A 24,332-nucleotide genomic window follows, 5' to 3' on the forward strand; every position below is an offset into this window, starting at 1 on the left:
GATAAGATGTCTGTGGGTGGAGTACCCCTTTAAATCTAAATAGCCAAATTTTGGTTTCGGATGATCACACATTGGTAAGGAGAGTACGAAGAACCTGAGCAGAAGTCTATAAATAATGCTTAAAGGGGTACTCCGGCGGAAAACTTTTTTTTTCTTAAATCAACTGGTGCCAGAAAGTAAAACAGATTTGTAAATGACTTCTATTAAACATCTTTACCCTTCCAGTACTTATTATCAGCTGTATGCTACAGAGGAAATTCTTTTCTTTCTTAATTTCTTTTTTGTCTTGTCCACTCTCTGCTGACACCTCTGTCCGTATCAGGAACTGTCCAGAGCAGGAGAAAATCCTCAAAGCAAACCTATGCTACACTGGACAGTTCCTGACATGGACAGAGGTGTCAGCAGAGAGCACCGTGGTCAAGACAAAAAAGAAATTCAAAAAGAAAAGAATTTCCTCTGTATTATACAGCAGCTAATAAGTACTGAAAGCATTAAGATTTTTTTAAATCATTTACAAATCTGTTTAACTTTCTGGCACCAGTTCATTAAAAAAAAAAAAAAAGTTTGCCACCGGAGTACCCCTTTAAGTGACTTAGTAGGAAAAGCCCGTAGCCTGTGAAGTAGTGTCAAAATATACAGCAAAGCTGAGAAAACTTCATGAGTAAAACAAACTTTTAAGCAAGCGTTATTTCTTATGTCATGCTCTCACCGACAGTGCTCTCTGCTAACATCATGACCACAGTGCTCTCTGCTGACATCTCTGTCCATTTTAGGAACTGTCCAGAGCAGCATATGTTTTCTATGGGAATTTTTTCCTACTCTGGACAGTTCTTAAAAAGAACAGAGATGTCAGCAGAGAGCACTGTGGTCATGATGGCAGCAGAGAGCTCTGGGTTCCAAAAATTAAGGAATTTCCTCTGTAGTATTCAGCAGCTAATAATAAGTAATGGAAGGATTAAGATTTACATATCTGTTTAACTTTCTGGCACCAGTTGATTAAAAAAAATAATACGTTTTCCACCGGAGTACCCCGTTTTTCTGTTTTTGCACTTTCGTTTTTTCCTCATCACCTTCTAAAAATCATAACACTTTCAATTTTGCACCTACAGACCCATATGAGGGCTTATTTTTTGCACCACCAATTGTACTTTGTAATGACATCAATCATTTCACCACAAAATTTACGGCGAAACCAGAAGAAAAATATTTGTGGGGCAAAATTGGAAAAACAACACCATTTTGTAACTTTTGGGGGCTTCCGATTCTATGAAGTGCACTTTTCAGTAAAAATGGCACCATATCTTTATTCTGTAGGTCCATACGGTTACAAGGATACCAAACTGATATAGGTTTTATTTTATTTTACTACTTTAAAAAAATTATAACTACATGCACCAAAATATGTATGTGTAAAATTGTCATCTTCTGACCCCCTATAACTTTTTTATTTTTCCATATACAGGGATGTATGAGCGCAATTTTTTTTTCGCCGTGAACTGAAGTTTTTTTTATTTGGATGGCACTTTTTGATTGATTTTTATAACATTTTTAGGGTTTACAAAGTGACCAAAAATACGCAGTTTTAGACTTTGTAATTTTTTTTTATGTGTACGCCATTGACGGTGCGGTTTAATTAACATGATATTTTTATAATTCAGACATTTTCACACGCGGCGATACCACATATGTTTTTATTTACATTTTTTTTTAAATGGTTAAAGTGGAGTGAATCAAACTTTTTGTGGTTACTGAAGGGGTTAAATCACATTTATTAAGTTGTTGTTTTTTGGAGCCTCCATAGATTGCAGACTTTGATCAATGCTATGCCATAGCATAGCATTGAGCAGTGTTATCGGTGCTCTGCTGTTCCAGCCTGGATCTCAGGCATGGAGCAGCAGAGCGACGATTGGACAGTGGGAAGCAAGGAAAGACGCCTCCCACTGTCCTCTAAGCTGTTCGGGACGCCGCGATTTCACCACTGCGGTTCCAAACAGCCCATTGTGCTAACCGGCAACAGTTTTCTCCCGTTTTAGATGCCGTAATCAATTTTGATCATGGCGTCTAAAGGGTTAAGACTGGACATCAGTCTGATCGGCGATGTCCGGTATTAGCCGCGGGTCCTGGTTGCTGATAGCAACCGGGACCCACCAGGTATGAAGCGTGCTCAGGGGTTAAAGGGCCAGCAAATTCTTCCCCAGCCAATCACCACTTGTCACATGATATATTTGGCAGCTACTTCAATGGTCGCTGTCAGATTCCAAAACTTTTTATATGTTGTACATCTTGGCAAAACATTAACCTTTCTAATATGCTTCATAAGAAAATAGTATTTCCTTTATATATATATATATATATATATATATATATATATATATATATATATACCGTATTTTTCGCCCTATAGGACGCACCGGCGTATAAGACATACCCTATTTTTAGGTGCAAAATCTAAAAAATTAAGGATTTTGAACCCAATAGTGGTCTTCAACCTGCAGACCTCCAGATGTTGCAAAACTACAACTCCCAGCATGCCCGGACAGCCGTTGGCTGTCCGGGCATGCTGGGAGTTGTAGTTTTGCAACATCTGGAGGTCTGCAGTTTGAAGACCACTGCATAGGAGGTAATACTCACGTGTCCCCGCCGCTCCGGACCCGTCACCGCTGCCCTGGATGTCGTTCCATCGCTGTCGCCGTGTCCCCGTCGCTCTGCTGCCGGCCTGCTGCTGAACATCTCTGCTGCCGGCCGGGTATCCTCGCTCTCCGTCGCCGCCATCACGTTGTTACGCACGCCGACGCACGTACGCGACAACGTGATGACGAGGAAGGAGAGCGCCGGCCATACAGGGGATCCCTGAACGGAGAAGACACCGAGGAGGCAGGTAAGGTCCCTCCCGGTGTCCTGTAAGCACTAACCCGGCTATTCAGTCGGGCTGTTCAGGACTTCACCGCGGCGGTCCCGAACAGCCCGACTGAACAGCCGGGTTAGTATCACTTTCGCTTCAGACGCGGCGGTCAGCTTTGATCGCCGCGTCTGAAGGGTTAATACAGGGCATCACCGCGATCGGTGATGTCCTGTATTAGCCGCGGGTCCCGGCCGTTGATGGCCGTAGGGACCGCCGCGATAGGGGTGTATTTGCCGTATAAGACGCACCGAAAAGTGCGTCTTATACGGCGAAAAATACGGTATATATTTTTTTTATATAGAAATCATGGCTTATAAAAAAGACCACTAGGGGTCCCCATACCATCCAGGTCATAATCCTGTCCGTCTGGAGCATTATTTTTGCCCAAGTGAAAGAACGGGCTGGGACAAAGTTCAGTAAGTGAGGGCGGGACTAGCTCTCCTCTGTTCTCTCTCCTGTCCTATCAGACTACAGCATAAAAACAGAGAGGTGGGGTTACAGAGCAGCCTGCAGTGATTGGATGAAGAGACCCAGCACTGCACAGCAGACTCATGGAGGAAGTGAATGCATAGTAAGAAGTGTGCTGGCTCAGTGCTTGCTTCAGATATCAGAATGAGTGAGCAGCGGAACAGAGGAACTTGTGAGCCAAATACAGAAGCTAGACACATAAAAAAGATGTGTAAAGAATCTGCATGTAGTAGGACACTGTACTTGTCTTTGACCTCAGCTTGTCCCTGACTTCTCAACTTGTGCTGCCCACCCTGTCTTTTGACTGTGAATGTAGTAGTCCAGATGTTGGCCTACACCCAGATTTCTCTTTGCCTCTCCCCTTCTTGCACCATTGTCTCTCTTGGCCTGCAAGGTCACCTGTCAAATATACTAACCTCAATGCAAGTCGCATGGGACCATGACCTGACTACTGTAATAAAGTTGCACAACAGCAAATAAGAGTGCTTTCACACCACGTTTTCAGGCTATGGCTGCCGCATTCGGCTGGGGGAAGGGAAAACCGTGCTCTCCCGTACCCCAGCCGGACCGGCCCTGAAATCCATTAACTTCAATGAGCTGACCGGAGTCACCGTTTGACTCCGGTCGGATCATTTTCGACCAGTATCCGGTTTTCTGATTGGACCTAAAACGGTAGTATATTATAGTTTTAGGTCCGGTCAGAAAACCGGATACAGGTCGAAGATGAGCAGTGACTACGGTCGGCTCAAGTTAATGAATTTCAGGGCCGGTCCGGTTGTGGTACGGGAGGGCATGGTTTTCCCCTTCCCCAGCATGATTCGGCAACCATAGCCTGAAAACATGGTGTTGCACCCTAAGTAAGGTCTCCCGACTTGGATGCAATTGGCCTCCCCCCGATATATGTTGGCACATCTCTCTCTCTTGCAGTATATGTCCATTTCGAGCTGGGACAGTTACATTACCTTTTGTTGTAGGTCAGGGATTCAATAGAACAAAACCGTATGAGCGCTGCACCCACTTGGCTGTGTTTGGAGACACGTCTTTCACAACCCTGGGTGTCACAATAGCCTCCCACAGGATCATTGAGGTGCAGCTGGAAGGTTTGGTATTCAGTGTCAGACAAATGGTTTACATGAAACAGCTGAATGGATTCGGATAAAAGGACTTTGCTTCAAAGGGCTTCTCGTCATTTTCTCCTGCCATTGGCACAAGTTAGTGAGATCCTGGGTGGCCCCCATTATTAAAATGAGAGAATTATCGCTGCACATTAAGTAAAGTTAGTGTATCCTGTAGTAACGGATAATCCCAAGACCGTTGTCCAGGTCTCTGGCAATTCACATAAAGATTTGGCATCGACCTGGACGACGTTACCTATACTATGCAAACAACTAAACCTAGCAGCGTCAAGTTATGTCCCTCACGGAAAACAAAGTCATTGTGCTCTATACCATTGGTTCCCGAACAGTGTGATTACAGCTGTTGCAAAACTACAACTCCCAGCATGCCCGGACAGCCTTTGGCTGTCCGGGCATGCTGGGAGTTGTAGTTTTGCAACTGCTGGAGGCACACTGGTTGGGAAGCACTGCACTATACCAATTTAGCCAACCATTGACATTGCAAATGGTTATTTTAGGCAATGATAGAAACTTAATACCTCTAATGTAGAAATCTTCCTATATATATTTTCTGACTCTCTAATAATAATATTTGCCCAGATAATTTCACACAGTTCCCAAATATTGTCACATACAGTCAGAGGAGTACCTAGTGCCCCCGGCGTCCTGGCGAGGTGCAAGTAGCTAGGTGAATAAGTAGGTAGGTAGCTATATATGTAGGTAGCCAGGTAAGTAGCTATGTAGATAGGTAGATAGCTAGGTAAGTAAGTAGGAAGTTAGCCTGGTACATCAGAAGGTAGGTAAATGAGGAGGTAGGCAAGTTACTATTTAGGTAGGAGCCATGTACATAAAAATAGGTAGGTAGCTATGTAGGTAGGTAGCCAGGTAAGTAGCTATTGATAGGTAGGTAGGTACGTAGGTAGGTAAATAAGTAGGCAGGTAAGTAGGTAGCAAGGTAGGAAGCTTTTTAGGTAAATAGGTAGATAGCTATGTAGGTAGGTAGGCAGCTTTGTGGCAGGAGGTAGTCCGGGGAACTCAACTTACCCCCTGTCCACAGAATAGGAGATAAGTAGCTGATCATGGGGGGGTAGTCTGACATCTGGGACTTCTGCTATCTCCAGTACAGAGCCCAGCAACTTACCTGTCCTCGGAGCAGAGCGCCCGCCACCTTCTGAGACGAAAAGTCGCCCCCCCCACTGAGATCACTTATATCCTATTCTGTGAATAGGTAAAAAGTTTGGTTCTCCGGACTGCCTCTTTAAATGTGGGCCTCTATCTGGAAATGCAGACTGGTTATACTTTTTAAGTTTTGAAAAATAATCTTTCTTCAGCTACAGGTTGATACAGCGATGTCATCACTCAAGAATTATTGAGTGCATTGTCCTGGTACTGTCTCCCGGCTAATAAAGAGTAGAGTCGTCAGGTGACTGTAGAGTTAATCGCTCTCAGTCCCAGTACGTAAGTTAGATTTGATTTAGTTGCTAGTCTCTAAATTGTGTTTCACATCACGTTCCTGCCATGCTGTTTTCAATCCGTTTTTCTAAAGAAAACCGTATGGTAAAAAAACGGACGGAACAGTATGGGAATAAGTAAACCGTATGCGTTTTTAAACAGTATACTGTTTTTAAAAGTGCATACAGTTCCGTCCGTTTTTATAAAAAAAAAAAAAAAAACATAGTTTTTTGAAAATGTTGTCCATTTTTAATGGGAGGGGTCTTGGGTGGGGACTTTAGGATGCAAATGCGCATGTGCAAAGTAAAAACCGTATATGGTTTCCCGTATGGAACCGTATACATGTGCGTTTCCCATTGACTTCCATGTTAAAAAAAACGTATGTGGTTGCAGTACGGTTTTTAAACTGGAGACAAAACTGTGGTCAACCACGGTTTTGAGTACGGGAGAAAACCGTATTGCATGCAAACCGTACGCAACCGGATGCATCCGGTTTTCAATTATTTGTCTATGTATACGGTTTTCTAAACGGTTCCATACGGTTTCAATAATGAAAACGTATACCGGAAACGTACTTGAAAAACGTGGTGTGAACCCACCCTAAATTGTGTCTTCTACTATCACATAAATATGGCTACATAAAGGTTAACACATTACTCTTTGCTGCCACCACTTGTGAGCTTTGTATGTGTAAGAATAGAAATATAGAATATGTAGCAATGTATAGAATATTGATCATATGATTCACCTCAGTTTCTATGCAGAAACTACTAGAAAGTCCAACCATCTGGGACCAGTTCAGTCTGGTCCAGGTTAGGCTGCTCCCTGCTAGGTCACATGTGAGATAGCTAAGGCCTAGTTAGTAATCTGTTTAAGCAAAAGTTTGCTACAAGCAAGTCCAGTTCTAGTTGCTAGAATTTACCCTGAGGCAGATCTGGGTAGGATAGCTGTGATCATGTGGCTTTCATCCAAGAATGTCTCCAGTCCACGTTGAGAGAGCTGTAATCTTTGAAATCCTGTTTTCTGATCCCAAAAAGAGAATCAACTATTCAGAAATAGGGAATAGCTGAGCAAGGACGGCTCTGCTTACATAAAGGGGTTATCCAGGAATAGAAAAACTGAATTAATTTCTTCCAAAAACAGCACCACACCGTCAGGTTGTCTGTAGTATAACTACTTGGCTCAATAACAGAAGCTCCAATCCCTAGCCCTGATCTACTGCAGTGTCCTACTACGTGGTCCTGGAGGTAAGAGGACATTGACATGTTTGTGGCATTGCAACATTTTGTATTGTTCATGAGTGATATGTAGTATCTATATTCTGTGTTTTTCTGTGTTGGTGTGTATTCACACCTGCTTTTCATGCCTGGCCAGTTTTTGCATGTTGTGTGATTTGGTCAGGATAGTGTTAATGTTTTCAGCCAATACTTAGACTCCAGCTCTGCTGGTATTTGTTGCTGTTGATTGCACTATGTTTCATGGCACCTCAGTCTGTCACATGTATGCTGCGTTCAGCCATGGCTTCTTATTCTGTATTCTTGTATCTAGATGTTCCCCTTGTTATGTTTGTACTTTGCTCAGTGTTTTAGTGTTATGCTTTGTATGTATTTAGTGTATCTTGTTTAGTCCGGTGTTCGGATTGGATTCAGTAAGGCCCCCTTCACATACATCCGTTGTCTGGCAGTGTTTCCCTCCAGCGTGAGATTGATGGTAGAACTGATCACATTCATTTGGCTGGAACAATTCACAATCATCCGGCGTCTCAGTTTGGAGGCCGGACAGTTGGACACGACACGGCGATCAGAAATAATGGACGCCAGATGCTAAACTACTGATGAAAACTGATGCATGTTGTCATCAGTTGTGGCATCTGTGGTGTCCCAGCACCAATGACTGTCCTGTGGCTTCGGACTGCTTTGGGTAGCCTTGCAGCACAAGTGTTGGGCCTACCCAAGGACTTCTTACCACATTGATTATGATTGCACTTTATTAAGAAATTAATATAAATTTTTTTATAATTATTTTGTTGTTATTCTGATATGTTAAATGTGTTACTGTACCCTTAAGAGAGGAGCTGTGTGAACCCCATGTGACCTTGCCTGCCAATGGAAACCCCTAAATTCTTATCCATATGGTGTAGTGGGGGGGAGTTGCCCCAGTGTAATCTGAGACACAGTGGGGTTAAGGTGTGTAGAAGCCTCGAGGAAAGGCCCAGATCAAATTTAATCAATCCGGATCTTCTGCAAGGATCACCCGCACGGTGGAAGTTCATGATCTGGCAGAGAAGGCTTAAATACCTTGACAGAACCCAATCTACCAGGATTAATTTACCTGTCTTTCAAGTCAGTATATAATTCATTTGGTGAAAGCACTACAAATCCCAGCAAGGCAACAGGGCTCCCAAGGGATTACGCTGCATCCTCTCACTCTGAACCAGACTGTACATGTAATACCATCTGCACCCTGCTCAGTAAAGACAGTTGTCCGTAACCTGATGTCGGTGTGTTCATTTACTCCCCATGTCTGGCCCAGGAAAAGCTTTCTACAACCTCGGACCTTGTATAGGATAACACTGCCCTGGCATCACAAAGTGATAAGGTATTTCTCCTAACCCCCTGTGGCTACCACACCATCAATTACGTTGAGATTTAGGCTGAATTCACCTGTGCCAGACATATGTGAACAAAGCCTTATCAGTCCTGTGTAGTTCTTGTATCAGTCCTGTATAGTTCTTGTTCTCAGTCCTGTATAGTTCTTGTATCAGTCCTGTGTAGTTCTTGTATCAGTCCTGTATAGTTCTTGTTCTCAGTCCATTGTTAGGAATTTAGTATTCCTGTTTAGTATCCTGACCCGTATCCCTCCATGTTATAGAGTTTGGCTTTTGATGTTTTTCTTTTATCTGTCTAGTGTGAATTGTTTTCTAGTAATCCTGGCCCGTATAGTGTCTGACATAAGTTAACCCGTTCATCCCCTGCATATCCTGGTCCAGTTTTGTCTGTGTTATATTTATCCTGTTATTCAGTCTTATTCATGTTTTCATGTCTATCATTTATCTTGTCTATTATTCCTGAACTGATTGTCTGTATGCTATATCTTGCCTTTATATTCCTGTTTGTTGGTTATTGTGTTAACCCCTTTGAGTTCCTGAACTGATTGTCGGTATGCCATATCTTGCCTTGATAATCCTGTTTGTTGGTTATTGTGTTAACCCCTTTGTGTTCCTGACATGTACTCCGACTTTGTACAGTTTCCATTTATTATTTTGACTGACGCCCCAGAACATTGGTGCAGTGTATGGATCATCTTTGTGGTTGTAGACCCGTTGCATAGGGCGGATATGTAATAGGAAGGGAAAGCAGTTTCAGGAAAAGTTAGGACGCACTTCTTTCCTGTCCCTACGTGATGTGTTCCTGACATGATAATCCTTTTTTTAAATGGACACAATACTCCATATGTGGTCTGACTAATCATTTATACAGAAGCAAAACTATGTTTTTGCCTCTTTAGATTCATCCCATGGTTTTATTAGCATTGGCAGCAGCTGCCTGACACTAGCTTACTGTTCACCAACACCCCCGTCTTCCTTAGTGGTAGTTTTACCCAGTAATTTACTATTTAATACATCATTGTAGAATTTGTTTCCTCTCTCCACATGAAAGGATGCGGTAATAAACTATAAGCAATCTGCAAAACATTTACCAGGCACCAGATAATTGTGAGGGAATATTTAATCCCATCTCACGGCACCTAATTGTTATAAGGTATGCATGCCTCTGGCGGAGAAGGCACTAAACAATATATATATATTCTGTAATACGCTTTGTACTTCTTTATTCCCATAGAAAATGAAACCTGTACAAGCAATCCCTGTGTATGACATATTTCAGTGGAAGGCTCCTGCCTTAACAGGACCGCACAGCACATGGATAATAATAAGTCCTTGATGATGGAAATGAGTAAGACTCCGGGCGTGGGCAGAGGGTGTCACCAGGTGGAATTGTTGGCAGCGGCCGACCATGTGTTAGATCTTTTGTCGTTGAAAACAAAAAGAAAAAAAAATATCTGTGAATAGAATTGTATTATGTTTCTTTGTTAGTCATCTTTACTGAAATATTAAACGGTCTTTTAAAATATTTCCTTACAACATTAAGAATAAATCATTCTAGAATAATAGGCGTGACATCTCGTATGCCGGTGGGGAGTAGAATAAAGCATTTCAGTGGGTATGATCATTGTACAATAAGGAAACGGCAACTAATTTTTAGGAAGCCGAGGAAATTCTCTATTGCTACCTTTGGGTTTGAGGATAGTCAGGAACCATCATGCGGACTGAATGTGCCCATTCATTTACAAGTCTTCTGCTTGGTGCTTACAAGACACACTGCTTGTGATAAGAAAATTACATTGTAGCTAGTTTTGTGGGGATTCCCTCCAGGACATGTGCTAGAGGGTAGGGGCACCAAGAAGCCACTTGTTCTTTGCCAGGGTGCTTAAATTTAGGCCAAGCACAGCCCACTGAACCTTTGCCCCAGGTAAAAAGAAAGCCTAGCTACGACTCTGTGTGTAAGGAAAGTGAGGAGTTTGTGGACACTAGGGGATTCCATACTAGTTTTTGCATATCCAACATAAGGTGACTTTGAAATGGCTGTGTCCTGTGTCCCTCATGACGCAGCTGGCTTGTTTTTGAAAACTAGCTACTTCCTGTTTCTGTGGCTTCCCTCAGGCTACAAGCCCCAGGATCCTTTGTTTCAAGGTGGGAGGTGACCTATTTCCCTCCCACACATCAGTCGCCCCACCCATTGCAGCACAGCACAACCCAACACACAAGCTCTGGATCTGTGTGACAATGAATACACGTAGATGTGCGCCGGTAACGTCATCAGGGGGCGGCTTCACACACACACACAACAGACAAAGCAGCCAAGCCCTCTTTCAGCAACTGACTTGTGATGTATTGTCTCGGACCGCACAGCAAGCTGGGAAAGATCAGAGACAACACTTATTTTGTAGGTTACAGAAAATGAACTTCCGGGGAAAAGAAAGACAAAGAAATTTGATACCAGCCACCGAACACAGGTAGGTGAAGTGTATTAGTAACTAGACTAACTTTGCTGCCCCTGTCTTACATTCAAAGAACCAAAAATCCCAGAATTCCCCATTTAAGGTTACTCTTCTTTTTATATTTAAGATCCAACTTCATGTCCCTGCATGTTGTAGGTCCTGGTCGTTTCTCTGGAAAATTAAATATTTTTTTTCAATAAGTGTACACCCCCTGGGGAAGACACAAAAGCGTGCATTTGGGGCCTAGCAGCCAGTTTCTCTATTACACAGCATCATGGGTAAGTGTGACTCTGGGTCCTGAGGGATCCTTATTATTTTTTCACAGGCTACACTATTTAGATGGATTAGTGACATCCACACAGGTTGCTGTTGCCATCTCCACAAGGGATGTACATGTAAGGAACTGCATATCTTCGTTGTTATATGTCTGTCTCTGCTATTTGTAGTATTCGTGTACATATTATTTGAGACGCATTCCCAGTGTTTTGCTATAAGATACAATTGCTATTATGCAGTTATATATAAGAATACTGGGGACACTAGCTGCCCGTTGAAGTTCTCTGTATGTGAATACCATCATTTACTGTCTTAATTGCATATTTTGGTTTTTAAGAGTATTTAATAAAATATACATATTTTTAGATTTAATCTTTTTTGGTAGATGACTTCTTTTTGAGTATATAAGTGTACACTGCTGCCTGAAACCCATATCTGGCCAGTGGTGGCCATGATACCAGAAGATAGAGACAAATGGACTTCAAAGGTGCGGTGGGTCTTTTGCGGCGTTGACTCGGAACAGGCACATCAGGTGAGTATAAAAGGTTTATTAAAATGCAACGCATTTCACCGCACATGCGCAGCTTCATCATGATACCAGAAGGTCAGGGCTCCCAAATGTTGCTACATGGCCTTGCTAGAGGTCACCTAACTGGGAAAATGCTAGGTTGCATGGCTGATCTTCTGCAGGTCCATCAGCAGGGGTACTAGTCCCAGGCTCCCAAATCCAAACTTTAGTAGAACATTGTAAAAACAGCAAAATCCAACATGTGCCAGATCCTTAAATGGAGGAAAAATTGTCAGGCTGAAGCAGTCTCTCCTGGCGTGGTGGGGGCGACTTCTGAAATAGGCTGTCCGGGCATGCTGGGAGTTGTAGTTTTGCAACAGCTGGTGGCCCCCTAGTAGGAAAACACTTATCTAAGCAGTTAAATTAGTTGGAATGGAGTCCATCTTGCTGAATCCAATGCCATAATAGTTTATATCGGGAATTAATTTCTGACGTCTGCCATGAGATGATTCCCAGGGACACTTTGCTCTAGAACAGGTGCATATTGGCACATTACAGGCTGTACCGTCTAGGGTAACCTTGGTACATGGAAATCCTCATTAAATCATGTTTATTGCATTTCTTTCATTCAACATCACAATAGAAATCTCAGGGAAAATACAATTACAATAAAGAACAGAATAGCAAAAAAAAAAAATTAAAATTATAATAAAATTAAATGTGAATACCAGTTTCCAATGCCAATCTGGGTGCAGTGATCCCACTAGGAAAAAAGGGACCACCTATCAGTTATTTGGAAAAAGTGCACTTTTAGCAGGATCAGATTTGTTTACCACAGTGTTTCCCAACTGGGGGGCCTCCAGCTGTTGCAAAACTACAAATCCCAACCTGCCCGGACAGCCAAAGGCTGTCCTGGGGAAGGTTAGTTTATTTTCTTTTTTTTCTTTTTCTTTGTTTAATTGATACCAAGAGGGCTCATTTAGGAGTGGAAGGGGGAGGTTCATTGTTTGGGGCACAGTTGTGGGTTCTCTACTAAGGGGAATCACTTTTATGGGGCACTATTGAGGGGGTTAACTACTTTGTGGAGGCAATCAACTCTGCAAGATCGCTACGGGGGGACAAATTACTGTGAGGGTGCAATAATAGAGGTGCCAACTACTATGTGGGGCACTATTGTGTTAGGCACTATTGTGTTAGGCACTATTGTGGGACCAGCTACTGTGTGGGGCACTATTGGTGCAACTACTCTGTAGGGCTCTATGGGTGGGGGGAAGGGGGGGGGGAAACTACTGTATGGGGGCACTGTTGAAGGTTGACTACTGTGTAGATGCACTGTGGGGGCTTACTAGTATATGGGGGCGTTATTGGAAAGTAAAGAATTTATGGTGGAACTACTGTGTGGGGACACTATAAGGGGAACGAATACTGTATGAGACACACAAGGAGGCACTATTGGTATTTGGGGAACTATGGTTTTTAAGTTTATATAGAAGAAGGGAGAGTGTTGTAAAAGTGAAAATCTTAAAATATTTGCTCTACAGATTTTGCAGAGATTAGATGTGACATGAAAAAGTAATCACGACCGTCTGGGCTAAAGGGGGAAGATGACAAAAAGGATGACTCGGATCAGAAAAGATGGCACCTGTGAGTCACTGGATGTAACTGCACTGTAATCTCTTATATGGTGACTTTATGGCAGAAATGTTGGCTTGTGTATAGCGTTTTTTATTCAGTAATAATATGGCAGCATTATGTATGCAGTCATTAGGCAGTGGTAAATGTGGTCACAATGTAGCTGTATTATTGTATAGAAATATTTACCTTGGTATGATGGGTTTATTTAGCAAGAGTCTGGTAGTGATATTTAATAACTGTGCTGGTAATCGGTGGTCATGGTGTTGCAGTATTATTTGGCCTTCATTTAGTGTTCTTAGTATACTGGATTTAGTCAGTATACTGGTATTTAGTAACGTTATGACTATTATATAGAGGTATACAGTGGTCCCTTTGCTGGTGCTGCTGTACACTGCAGATTCTCTGCATGAAAAACCTGCTGTAGAAAATCTTCAATGCATACAGCCCTGTATGAACTATAGATGGTTGTGTGGGGCCCAAGTTTTGTGACCAGCCGGGGGGCCATGGTAAATTCCATGATAGCAAAGAATTTTTGCCACCCTAGGTGAAAGCTAATTTTGAACCGCCCATTGGCTCCTCCTGATGTATGGGGGCGCCCGCAATGTCAGGATGTTGGGTGGACCTGACCTTAGTGATCGCCTCTGTCTGCCTTGGAGATGGCGTTGTGTTCCTCCAGCAGGATGAAAATGCCAAGTATTATAGAATGGGTGGGGTGGGGGTAGCTTGGCAGGGTTTTGCTTGATGGGCAGGTGCTTCGGATGCGGGCTATCTTTATTACAGTAGGCAGAGTGGCGCCCCCATCAAGAGGGCGCTCTAGGCGGCTGCCTATTTTGCCTATGAATCCAAATTACCCATAAGGGAATCCCTGGGGTTCACTATATTTCTCAATTTCCCATTCCGGCTTACGCCTTCCTGGGACTAATTTCCCAACACTCGGGAACCCTATAATTTAAAATGTAACTTTTATTATGGCTTTTTTTTTTTTTTAAAGGTATATAAATCGTGAGAAATCAAAAATTGTGAATTGAAATCACAGACATTGGGTCAGATGGGGGTTAATTTATACACTCCCACTTATAGATATATGCCACTTTTCATTGTTTGGAGAAAATTCCTTATTTTTATATTTTGTCAATATTAGTACTGTCCCAAAGCTGAATTTAAAATGACACACTGACACCCCCCGACGTTTCGCCGGCCGTAACCAGCTTTATCAAGGGTCAGGGTGCTAAAAGATTTATATACCTTTTGAAGAAAAAAAAGCCATAATAAAAGTTATATTTTAAATTACAGGGTTGCCGAGTTTTGGGAAATTAGTCCCAGAATGGGAAATTGAGAAATATTTTTCCTATGGGCAGAGCCGGCCCTGGGTAGCAGGGCATTTATATTTCTGCGGCTATCCAGGATCAGCTATGGTTAAACGTGGAGCTTCAGATTAGATCCTCAAGGTCCTATAAGATGTCCTGTTCGGCCTCATTCGGGCCATAGACAGTTAACGTAGAAACCTGAGACTGAGTCACTGAGGGAAATGACATTTTTCCTCCTTTTGTTTGGCTTCTTTTCTAAGACACTTAAGTTTCATCCTAGAAGCTTTCACTTGAAGCCAGGAAGACTTTGTTTCACCTTTAGATAAGTCTCTGGCGGAGTTTTGAGTTTGGCTGAGTCCAGGCGACTGTCATCAGAGCATGAACATTCCTCAGACCAGATTATGTGAGGTTGGAGCTGAGATTTTCGGAGCAGTGACAGCTCACATGGATCCCTCTCTGCACGCCCACTGGATTTTTCCCAGGAATGTGGCTTTACTTGTGTATATGACGGTCGTGAATTCCATATGCAGTAGGTGGCCAGTGCGACCTCCATTAGTATAATGTCCACCATGCTCAGTGACCGGCTTGTCAGATTCCTAATCCCTCTCCACAGTGTGAGCCTCTTATAATATTTTTACACGCCATTAATATTCGAGACGCATTATGGACACTTTGTGACCGATGAGGGTCAATGCACTTACAGGAAAACGTACATAATTATATGTCCCATCAACATCAATGTATAGAATAGCTTAGACTATTATATTATTTAAAGTGACCCCTATCCACAGAATAGATGATACCTATCCGATATTTACTGGTATTTTGGCTACCCGGGCAGTATTTTTTATATTAAAAATACTGGCAATGCAATTTATCCAACCAATCCTCCAACTCCTGGAATAGTATAGGTCAGCGTTTCCCAACCAGAGGCACCTCCAGCTGTTGTAAAACTACAACTCCCAGCATGCCCGGACAGCCAACGGCTGTCCGGGCATGCTGGAAGTTGTAGTTTTGCAACAGCTTGAGGCGCCTCTGGTTGGGAAACGCTGACCTATACTATATACTACTATATAGTCCAACATGCTGGAAGTTGTAGTTTTGCAACAGCTGGAGGCACCCCCTGGTTGGGAAGCACTGACCTATACTATATACTACTATATAGTCCAACATGCTGGGAGTTGTAGTTTTGCAAAAGATGGAGGCACCCCCTGGTTGGGAAACACTGACCTATACTATATACTACTATATAGTCCAACAAGCTGGGAGTTGTAGTTTTGCAAAAGATGGAGGCCCCCCTGGTTGAAAAACACTGACCTATACTATATACTACTATATAGTCCAACATGCTGGAAGTTGTAGTTTTGCAACAGCTGGAGGCACCCCCTGGTTGGGAAACACTGACCTATACTATATACTACTATATAGTCCAACATGCTGGAAGTTGTAGTTTTGAAACAGCTGGAGGCACCCCCTGGTTGGGAAACACTGACCTATACTATATACTACTATATAGTCCAACAAGCTGGGAGTTGTAGTTTTGCAAAAGATGGAGGCCCCCCTGGTTGAAAAACACTGACCTATACTATATACTACTATATAGTCCAACATGCTGGGAGTTGTAGTTTTGAAACAGCTGGAGGCACCTCTGGTTGGGAAACACTGACCTATACTATATACTACTATATAGTCCAACATGCTGGGAGTGGTAGTTTTGAAACAGCTGGAGGCACTCCTGGTTGGGAAACACTGACCTATGCTATATACTACTATACAGTCCAACATGCTGGGAGTTGTAGTTTTGCAACAGCTGGAGGCACCACTGGTTGGAAAACACTGACCTATACTATATACTACTATATAGTCCAACATGCTGGGAGTTGTAGTTTTGCAACAGCTGGAGGCACCCCTGGTTGGAAAACACTGACCTATACTATATACTACTATATAGTCCAACATGCTGGGAGTTGTAGTTTTTGTTTGGGGCAGCTGCTGAGCCACAGGCTGTATCAGGGCATGCTGGGAGTTGTAGTTAGTAACTAACTGTAGCTCCTGAATTTAATTACAAAAAAAATGATCAAAAAGTCACATCGAAACCTAAAATGGTACTGTTAAAAACTACAGATTGGGGTGCAAAAAATGAGCCCTCATACAGACCCGTATAAGGAGAAATAAAAAAAAGTTACAAGGGTCAGAATAGGACAACATTTCCCCTGCATATGTGTATCCTGTGATGTCACGCATATGTAATTAATTATGCAAATTAGCATGACCAGTATTTATTTTTTTGCAAGAAAGGTGGCAACCCTACCGCCGGGACCCCCTCACCTCAATAAAAGGAAATGAGGTCAATGGGTGAGATTGATCGAAACCAGTTCAGAGGAAAACTTGCTGAGTTGCCCATAGCAACCAATCAGATCGCTTCTTTCAGTTTAAAAAAAGGCCTCTGAAAAATGAAAGAAGCGATCTGATTGGTTGCTATAGGCAACTCAGCAACTTCTCCTCTGGACAGGTTTTGATAACTCTCCCCCAATGTCCTTTGAGTGAATATAGTGGCAGTACACATGCTCAGCCACCGCTTTATTCACTTTATGGGGGAGATATATCAAAACCTGTCCAGAGGAAAAGTTGCTGAGTTGCCCATAGCAACCAATCAGATCGCGTCTTTCATTTTTGAAAAGGCCTGTGAAAAATGAAAGAAGCGATCTGATTGGTTGCTATGGGCAACTCAGCAACTTCTCCTCTAGACAGGTTTTGATAAATCTCCCCCTATGTGCTCACTGCTCAGCAATGTTCAGACGCCATGGTTCACTCACCACCTGAGAGAGGCGTACACTTTGGCCGGAAGAAGCGGCCACAGGTGACGCGAAACTAGTAGCCTATCAGTGGTGCGCCCCGCGACTGTGAACTTGCTATCTCTCGCTCCCCGCTATGGAATTGTAACTTCCTTTTTTTCACTGCCATCTATGTTGGAATAAAAGACTTTGTCACGCTGAAGATATATTCGGGTCAGTGCGACTTCATTCACGCTACTTACACTTTTGAAGTCTGCACCCAAGAATACAGCTATTTGAAGTGTATACCGATGTACCCGGAGCCCTATACTGGGAGAACGTTTATCAGAGCAGTGCCTGGTCTATATCCTACTCTTGAATGTTCAGAAGTCCCATAGGGAATGAATGGAGTGACGGTCGAGTATGTGCGCGGCTGCTTCAGTCACTCAGGGGATGAGGGACATCAGCCATAACATTAAAGTGTACCTGTCATCAACAAAAACTTTTTATATAATGTAGATAATACCATTATATGTATATATATATATATGTACAGTGTTCCCTCAACATACGATGGTAATCCGTTCCAAATGGACCATCGTTTGTTGAAACCATCGTATGTTGAGGGATCCGTGCAATGTAAAGTATAGGACAGTGGTCTACAACCTGCGGACCTCCAGATGTAGCAAAACTACAACTCCCAGCATGCCCGGACAGCCAACGGCTGTCCGGGCATGCTGGGAGTTGTAGTTTTGCAACATCTGGAGGTCCGCGGGTTGAAGACCCCTGGTACTGGAGGTTATACTCACGTGTCCCCGCTGCTCCGGACCGTCACCGCTGCCCTGGATGTCGCCCTCCATCGCTGGCGCCGCGTCCATTACGCTCCGGCAAGGCCTCTGCTTCCCCAGCATCTTCGCTCTCCGTCGCCGCCATCACGTCGTTACGCACGCCGCTCCTACTGGATAACGGGACGGCGCGCGCAGTGACGATGGAGAGCGCCGACGATGCAGAGGATCTGGAAGAGGACGCACCGGAGCCCAGAGGACAGGTAAGTGATTGTCAGTGGACCACACGGGGCACTGTAAATGGCTATCCGGTGGCAGCTGAAGCAGTCTGCGCTGCCGGATAGCCGTTTATGCGATGGCCCCGACATACAAAAGCATCGTATATTGATGCTGACTTCAACATGCGATGGCCTCTGAGAGGCCATCGTATGTTGAAAGGATCGTATGTCGGGGCCATCGTAGGTCGGGGGGTCACTGTATATATATTTGTAATATACATTGGTTAAAAAAAATTGTATATTTTTGTCCCTGCCACTATTGTCTGTGTAATCTAGAGAAAGGAAGGAAGGCGCCTCATGTGCGGGATCAGTAGATCTTGCAGGTGGGGGTAGGGGAAGGTGATTCCCAAGCCGCTTACCAAAGTTGGTTGCGTGCCCACACACAACAAGGTTAGGAGCAGAAGAGATATGAAGGCAGGTCCACTGCAGCCCTCCTGGATAGGTGTAGAATCAAAGGCGAATGACCAGGGAGTCAGGAGTTTGTCTGGCGCAGAGAGGAACCATCAGACAGCCAAGTAAAATCAATGGATTTATTAGATGCAACGCGTTTCGCTGCGCATGCGCAGCTTCATCAGGCATGACAAGGGGAGGCTGGTAACAGGTATATATACCTCCAGGAATTAACCATTAGAGTGCTTTTTGAAAAGAGTTGTTACATAGAGTTACATATCCATATGACAATGTATGAAAAAAATATATAAATAAATATAAACAGAAATCACAAAAATAGTAATAAGACAGCAATATGAAAGCACAATGCAATCCTATAAACATATGTATATAAATATCTATAATATAATATAATTATAATTATCGCATGTGATGTGAATGTAACACCACAAGCGACTCAAGAAGTCGCACCGCTAAATCGCCGGTGCGGCATTCAACAACACAAGTTAGATATTATTTCAAAAAATATATATGATATAAAGAGTTATGTCAATTGATTCAAGAGATAGAAAAATTATTATTTAATTGTATATCGCTACCTTATTAAAAAATAAAATAGTAAAAAATAAATGACAGTGCGATAAACCAAACCGCAACTGATCAAGAAGGAAATGTATGAACACTACTTAGAAAATAAGATGAACTCAATTAACTAATGCGGTATTGAATACAGCAACCGGCGAAAACGCAGGGTGTGAATATTCGTACAAGAATCCAGAAATGAATAAATTAAAAATACAAAAGTGTTTATATGTAGAAAAGAAAGAAAAATAAACAAAACTTAAATAATAAAACATAAGGAATAAATAAATACACCGTGGGGCGCTCTGATTATTTCTGAATTACATGCTCTATCCCTACCCCCTTATTATAGTTTCCTTACCCTGGATGTGTGCTCCCTTTATTCTAACATCTCCACTGATTTAGGTGTTTCTGCAATTAAACACTTTTTACAAGAGGACCCCTCACTTAACCCCAGTCAGTCAGAATTTTTACTGGAGTCTATTAGATTTATTCTTCTCAATAATGTTTTTGAATTCAATCATACTATTTATCGGCAGAATAGGGGCTGTGCCATGGGGACTCGATTCGCCCCTAGTTACGCTAATTTGTTCATGGGGCGATTCGAGTCCCTTGTCATGGCACAGTCCCTGTATTTTAAGTCCGTTTTTTTCTTCCGTCGTTATATAGACGACCTTTTTTTGATCTGGGTAGGTACCAAACATGAAGCTGACCTCTTTGTACATGAGTTGAACACTAACACATGGGGTATAAAATTTACCATGCATTATGCAGAAAATTCCATCCAATTTTTAGACCTTGACATCCATAAAACAGTCGATGGCACTATTTCTACGAAGACTTTTTTCAAATCTGTCGATATTAACAGTTTTTTACAGTTCGATAGTGCACATTATCCAAGCTGGCTAAGAGGGGTGCCATTTGGCCAATATTTACGAATTCGTAGAAATTGCACCTCTGATTCAGATTTTATCTCTCAAGCTGAGGTTTTAAAACAACGCTTTATACATGTCACGATTCGGCTGGCAGGAGGTGGATCCTCTGTGCCAGAGAGGGATTGGCGTGGACCGTGCTAGTGGACCGGTTCTAAGCTGCTACTGGTTTTCACCAGAGCCCGCCGCAAAGCGGGATGGTCTTGCAGCGGCGGTAGCAACCAGGTCGTATCCACTAGCAACGGCTCAACCTCTCTGACTGCTGAAGATAGGCGCGGTACAAGGGAGTAGACAGGAGCAAGGTCGGACGTAGCAGAAGGTCGGGGCAGGCAGCAAGGATCGTAGTCAATATGGCAATAGCAGGAGGTCAAGTACACAGTATGGACAAACACAGTAAACGCTTTCTCTAGGCACTAAGGCAACAAGATCCGGCAGGGGAGTGCAGGGGCAGTGATCAGATATAGTCTGGGAGCAGGTGGGAGCCAATTAAGCTAATTGGGCCAGGCACCAGTCATTGGTGCACTGGCCCTTTAAGTCTCATAGAGCTGGCGCGCGCGCGCCCTAGAGAGCGGAGCCGCGTGCGCCAGCACATGACAGCAGGGGACCGGGACGGGTAAGTGACCTGGGATGCGATTCGCGAGCGGGCGCGTCCCGCTGTGCGAATCGCATCCCCGACGGCCATGACAGTGCAGCGCTCCCGGTCAGCGGGACTGACCGGGGCGCTGCGGGGAGAGAGACGCCGTGAGCACTCCGGGGAGGAGCGGGGACCCGGAGCGCTAGGCGTAACAGTACCCCCCCCCTTAGGTCTCCCCTTTTCTTTGTCCGGTAACTGCCTCCCCTGGGATGAGGACACCGGGAAAGAATGGAGGGTTTCCTCAACGGCAGGCAGTACAGCAGGAGTGGGAATGGGGAGGGAGGGCAGAGGGCGAAGCCTGGCAGGGGGCAGTGTGACACCAGGACGAGGGCCATGAGGAGGCACTGAGGCTTGCCTGACGGGACTGGGAGGGGGGGAGAGGCACTTCCTATGGCAGGCAGAGTCCCAGTTCTTGATCTCCCCGGTGGTCCAATCAAGGGTGGGAGAATGAAGCCGGAGCCATGGCAGACCGAGGAGGACCTCAGAGGTACAGTTGGGAAGGACGAAGAACTCAATGACTTCGTGATGGGGTCCAATACACAACAGGAGGGGTTCTGTGCGGTAACGCACGGTGCAATCCAACCTGACTCCGTTGACCGCGGAAATGTAGAGCGGCTTGACGAGACGGGTCACCGGGATGCGGAATTTATTTACCAAAGAATCCAGAATAAAATTCCCAGAGGCACCAGAGTCCAAGCAGGCCACGGCTGAGAGGGAGGAGTTGGCTGAAGGAGAAATCCGCACGGGCACCGTGAGACGTGGAGAAGCAGACTTTGAATCAAGAGACGCCACACCCACGAGAGCTGGGTGCGTGCGTGCGTTTCCCAGACGTGGAGGACGAATAGGGCAATCCACCAAGAAATGTTCGGTACTGGCACAGTACAGACAAAGATTTTCTTCCCTACGGCGATTCCTCTCTTCCTGGGTCAGGCGAGACCGATCCACTTGCATGGCCTCCTCGGCGGGAGGCCCAGGCGTAGATTGCAACGGAGACTGTGGGAGAGGTGCCCAGAGATCTAAGTCTTTTTCCTGGCGGAGCTCTTGATGTCTCTCAGAAAAACGCATGTCAATGCGGGTGGCCAAATGGATAAGTTCTTGCAGGTTGGCAGGAATCTCTCGTGCGGCCAGCACATCCTTGATGCGACTGGATAGGCCTTTTTTAAAGGTCGCGCAGAGAGCCTCGTTATTCCATGATAATTCGGAAGCAAGAGTACGAAATTGGATGGCGTACTCGCCCACTGAAGAATTACCCTGGGCCAGGTTCAGCAGGGCAGTCTCGGCAGAAGAAGCTCGGGCAGGCTCCTCGAAGACACTACGGACCTCAGCGAAGAAGGACTGGACTGTGGCTGTGGCAGGATCATTGCGGTCCCAGAGCGGTGTGGCCCAAGACAAGGCCTTTCCAGAAAGAAGGCTCACTACGAACGCCACCTTAGACCGTTCTGTAGGAAACAAGTCCGACAACATCTCCATATGCAGGGAACATTGAGACAAAAATCCACGGCAGAGTCTAGAGTCCCCATCAAATTTGTCCGGCAGGGACAAGCGGAGGCTAGGAGCGGCCACTCGCTGCGGAGGAGGTGCAGGAGCTGGCGGAGGAGATGGTTGCTGCTGTAGCAGAGGCAGAAGTTGCGACTGAAGTTGCTGCACCATGGTGGACACTTCCGACAGCTGGTGAGTTAGATGGGCGATCTGTCGGGATTGCTGGGCGACCACCGTGGTGAGGTCAGAGATAGCTGGCCGGGGAACCTCAGCGGGATCCATGGCCGGATCTACTGTCACGATTCGGCTGGCAGGAGGTGGATCCTCTGTGCCAGAGAGGGATTGGCGTGGACCGTGCTAGTGGACCGGTTCTAAGCTGCTACTGGTTTTCACCAGAGCCCGCCGCAAAGCGGGATGGTCTTGCAGCGGCGGTAGCAACCAGGTCGTATCCACTAGCAACGGCTCAACCTCTCTGACTGCTGAAGATAGGCGCGGTACAAGGGAGTAGACAGGAGCAAGGTCGGACGTAGCAGAAGGTCGGGGCAGGCAGCAAGGATCGTAGTCAATATGGCAATAGCAGGAGGTCAAGTACACAGTATGGACAAACACAGTAAACGCTTTCTCTAGGCACTAAGGCAACAAGATCCGGCAGGGGAGTGCAGGGGCAGTGATCAGATATAGTCTGGGAGCAGGTGGGAGCCAATTAAGCTAATTGGGCCAGGCACCAGTCATTGGTGCACTGGCCCTTTAAGTCTAAGAGAGCTGGCGCGCGCGCGCCCTAGAGAGCGGAGCCGCGCGCGCCAGCACATGACAGCAGGGGACCGGGACGGGTAGGTGACCTGGGATGCGATTCGCGAGCGGGCGCGTCCCGCTGTGCGAATCGCATCCCCGACGGCCATGACAGTGCAGCGCTCCCGGTCAGCGGGACTGACCGGGGCGCTGCGGGGAGAGAGACGCCGTGAGCGCTCTGGGGAGGAGCGGGGACCCGGAGCGCTAGGCGTAACAATACAAAAGGGCTATCCTAAATCGCTTCTTACTAAGGCATATATGAAGCTGAAAGATAAAAAACAATCTGGTTTGGTTACATCTATTTCTAAAAAATCCAGTTCTAATCAGCTTCATAACCCCTTTAGATACAATTTTGTTATGAATTTCAATATTGAGGCATCTAATATTAGAAAAATATTAACTAAAAATTGGCCCATTATTCAAAATGATAAAATTCTAAACCAATTAATTCCCCCAGTCCCTAATGTCACCTACAGACGTTCCAAAAATCTCAGCAATTTATTAGCCCCCAGCAGATTTTCCGAATATCGTACACCACAGAATTCCTGTTCTACTAAACCATATTGTTTTCCTTGTAAAAAAAGTCGCTGCCTCTGTTGTGAATGGATTATCCAAACTGATACTTTTTCTTCCTTTTTTACACAACAAACATTTAAAATTAAGGATTCACTAAATTGCGACACCACATTTGCTATCTATTTATTAACCTGTGGTTGCGATCGCCAATACGTTGGCCGCACCACACAAACGGTGCGCTCCAGGATGAACAAACACAGATGGAACATAAAACATGGTTTTTTGTTGCATAGTTTTTCCCGTCACTTCACTCTTCATCATCAAAAAAACACTGAAACTTTAAAATTAATTATTTTAGAAACTATCCCCATTCATCTACCCAATAGAATACAAAGACTGAACAATCGCGAATCCTTTTGGATTCACAAACTACATACTTTGCACCCTCA

Source organism: Hyla sarda, chromosome 2 (assembly GCF_029499605.1).
Source record: "Hyla sarda isolate aHylSar1 chromosome 2, aHylSar1.hap1, whole genome shotgun sequence".
Lineage (NCBI taxonomy): Eukaryota > Metazoa > Chordata > Amphibia > Anura > Hylidae > Hyla > Hyla sarda.